Source organism: Mastomys coucha, unplaced genomic scaffold (assembly GCF_008632895.1).
Source record: "Mastomys coucha isolate ucsf_1 unplaced genomic scaffold, UCSF_Mcou_1 pScaffold22, whole genome shotgun sequence".
Taxonomy (NCBI): domain Eukaryota; kingdom Metazoa; phylum Chordata; class Mammalia; order Rodentia; family Muridae; genus Mastomys; species Mastomys coucha.
This window is the reverse complement of record NW_022196905.1, coordinates 85,640,460-85,644,387: the sequence shown is the minus strand read 5'-3', so window position 1 is coordinate 85,644,387 and position 3,928 is coordinate 85,640,460. Positions and strand designations below refer to the sequence as shown.

The window sequence follows — 3,928 nt, the reverse complement described above, 5'->3', positions numbered from 1 at the left end:
TTTGACAGAATCCTGTCGAAGCTGTAGCCATGCTCTTGCTGCTCAGGTTTCCCACTCGGATGGAGAACGTGTCAGAGGAGAAAATGAACAGACTCCTGGGAATTGTTGGATGTGGAGTACCTCTTTACTTGAGTCCACAAAGAAGATAAAGATACCACACAAGTTTATTTCTACCTATTCAAGGTGTTTAGCACAGCCTGTATCAGAGATGACACTGAGGTTTCTTGAGGGCCAGAGCTGTAATAAAACAAAGTTCTTCCAACATGAAGTCAAGGATATGCTCTTGAGAAAGTCAATTTTACAAATAAGAAAACCTATAGTTGAAGGCTCCTTGGAGAAGAAGCTGCCATTTGAAAAGCTCCGTATTGAACAGGGTGTGAACAACTTCGTACAGTTCAAGTTTAGTCATTTGCCATCAAAAGAGAGGGCAGACAACAATCGAGCTGGCCAAGATGTTTCTGAACCGCATCAACTACTGGAATCTGGACGCTCCATCTCAGCAGAGACTACAGTCTCCCAATCCTGACACCTCTGGATACAAGGAAAACTACACAAGATGTTTATGCTACTGTAATGTACCCCTGTTCTGTGACAGCTCACCTTGGTATGAAACCACAAAAAGTGTTTGGAAGAACATTGCTTCGCTAGGTCTTCACTGTCATGAAACAACTCTTAGAACAAGCCAGACAGGAAAAAGACGAACTGTCTCTTGAGAAGCGTGCTAATCCTCACATATTTCTCAAAGTTTCTGTCCATGTTGGAACGAGTATACAGTCAAAATTTCCCTATCTGGGATCAGGATTCCTCTCAGCCTCTTCCAGAACCAGCCACCAGAACCACTGGGAAGCCAAACACTAATGTGTCTTCCTATTACTGAGACAGCATTGATCAGATCAAATTCCACTTCCCATGAGCTGCTCAGTGGAGGAAGACCATGCCCTAGATTCAGAAGCTCTTCTGGACTTGAAGCAAACCCAGGAGAAAAGAGGAAAATGAGCAACTCTCATGCTCCCAAGAAAGCCAAGAGATCTCAAGGGATGGGGGATATTCCTGTGGAATCGATCAATGAGGTCATGTCTACCTTCACAGACCCTGCAGGGATGCTGGGACCAGAGACCAATTTTCTGTCAGCACATTCAGCCAGAGATGAGGCGGCGAGGCTGGAAGAACACAGGGGTGTCCTTGAGTTCCATGTGGTGGGCAATTCCCTGAACTAGAAACCAAACAAGAAGATCCTGATGTGGCTGATAGGCCTACAAGAATGTTTTCCCACCAACTGCCCCGAATGCCCAAATAGTACACCACACAGCTCATCTTTGACCCAAAACACAAAACCCTTGCTTTAATTAAAGATGTCCATATCATTGGTGGTATCTGTTTCCAAGTGTTTCCATCACAGGGATTCACAGAGATTGTTTTCTATGCAGTAACCTCAAATGACAAGGGCTATGGAACCCACCTAATGAACCATCTCAAAGAATTCCACATAAAGTACCAGATCTTGAACTTCCTCACATATGTAGATGAGTATGCCATTGGCTATTTCAAGAAGGAGGGTTTCTCCAAAGAAATCAAAATTCGTAAAACCAAATATGTTGGCTACATCAAGGATTATGAAGGAGCCATTTTGATGTGATGTGAACTGAACCCTCAGATGCCATACACAGAATTCTCTGTCATCATTAAAAAGCAGAAGACCATTAAAAAGCTGATAGAAAGAAAACAAGCTCATATTCAAAAAGACTACCCTAGACTTTCATGTTTCAAAGATGGAGTTCAGCATATTCTTACAGAAAGCATTCCTGGAATCAGAGAGACAGGCTGGAAACCAAGTGGAAAAGAGAAAAGTAAAGAGCTCAAAGATCCTGAGCAGCAGGATCTTTGTATTCACAGTACCGTCAAGGACATCCTGCAACAGGTGAAGAGCCATCAAAGCGCTTGGCCTTTCATGGAACCAGTGAAGAGAACAGAAGCTCTGGGATATTATGAAGTTATAAGGTTCCCCAGGGATCTGAAAACCATGAGTAAACACTTCAGGAACAGGTACTGTGTGTCTAAGAAGTTAGTCATGGCGGACTTGCAACGAGTGTTTACCAACTGCAAGGAGTACAACCTTCCTGAGACTTTTTTTTTAAAATGCTCCTGGGGCTTTGATCTCTCTACTACAGACTTTAGAGTGTACAACCACTATTTAATAATTTGGCAGATATGTGTCCATCTCATATCTGACTTTACTTGTGCTGGGCCCAACTTCTAAAAGATCCATTCCAAGGGCACAAAGGTGTAAACTTGAGAACATTTGAAGTTGAATCAATGTTAAGACTTGTGGCCTCAACATGAACCCAGGGGAGCCTCGTTTCAATGTGTAAAGACTCTTTGTATTTTCTGGTACATTTAACCTATCAGCAGTGCCTATGTGAACATTTCCCATTTGCACTTCCAGATTTATGTTTGTCTGAGGTAAAGTGAGTTCTCACCAAAGTTTAGGCCAGTATTTTAACACTTGTATTGTTTTATTGGTCCAGGGTTATAGCCCACTAACTTTCGCTGTACCATCTTATTAATCATTTTGTCTTGGGACTTCAGCTTAGTGCTTGGATTGGTTTCCTGATTACACCACATAGAAAAGTGGAACACCTGCCAGCTCAACCCTGGGAAAAACCAACTAATATACAACCGTATTAAGTGAAGGCCACCTTAATGGTCTCGACACTAATTTTTATGATGCAAATTTATAAACTGAATTTTTTGTAAAGGCTGAGGTCTTAAAAATATGTTTAATGTATGTTTTCTAACAGCATAAATTATATTGATTGGGTCACTAATAGTCATTAAAAATAGCGTGCAGAGGTAGTGTGCTTGAAGGAAGATATCCTGGCATTGATACTGAGTGCTGCTTCTGACATGGAAGGCATGCTATATGTTCACAGCATTCACTGAAGATACCTCAACATTTGGAAATGTAAGGAGCACTTTGAGAGATGTCTAGAGTTTTAATGAAGAATGATCATCCAGGTTGCATTAAGTATTTCAAACTGGTTTTAGAACAGCTTTGTCCAGTTTTTGCTGAAGCATCTGTCCAGTTTGGTACCCTGTGAAAGTTTGTTATTTCCTGGGTAAACAGTATTAAAGAGTATTGTCTTTAAAATCAAATGGTCTCTTCTATATTGAAAGCATTTTTTATGTTTTCTAATTTATAATTAATATTTTCTTGTAGGTATTGTATAATAAAGCAGAAGTAGAATATGTATTTTTCAAATGCTTTAATGACCAAATCTTTACATTTGTAAAGTTAATATACTGTACTGGTACAAAATAGTTTTAAATTATATATTGAAAAGCTCAAAAAAAAAAGTAAAGGTAAAAGATTAAAAAAAGGTATTCCAAGGATTTTGACAAATGCAACAAGCTGGTGTAGCCATCTTAATATGTGACCTTTGTCTATCTTTGTGATATTTGTTTTAGGAAAGGTCTCATCCTAAAACTCCTCTGAAGAAATAGGGAAAATAATAAGAGGGAAAACCCGCCAAGAGCACATTGCAATTCTCACTGTCCGTGTCCCAAATGCAACGCACCCAAGCTCATGAGAAGAACTATTAAAGTTTCCCTTTCATTTCAATTCATACAGTGACAGTGTGAAACTTCAATATCCCATTTTGTCCAATAACTATGTCATCCAGACAAAAAATACACAGATACATGCTGTGCCTAAATGATATAATAAACCAAATAGACTTAGCAGATATTCACATAACATTTGACCTAAACCCAAATTAATATGTATTCTTATTAGTACCTTATTCCAAACTGACCGCATATATGGGCACCAATAAGTCTCAACAGATAGAAGAAAATGTAAAGCACTGGAATCCTATCTAACTACTGTGAATTAAATATGGATACCAACAAATACAGAAACAATAGAAAA

At 39.3% G+C, this 3,928-nt stretch overlaps 1 pseudogene; it reads left to right on the top strand.

Annotated features, from left to right (window-relative positions):
- Window positions 1-4: 4 nt before the first annotated feature.
- LOC116104594 lies at window positions 5-2,257 on the top strand (annotated as a pseudogene).
- The last annotated feature ends 1,671 nt before the right edge of the window (window positions 2,258-3,928 follow it).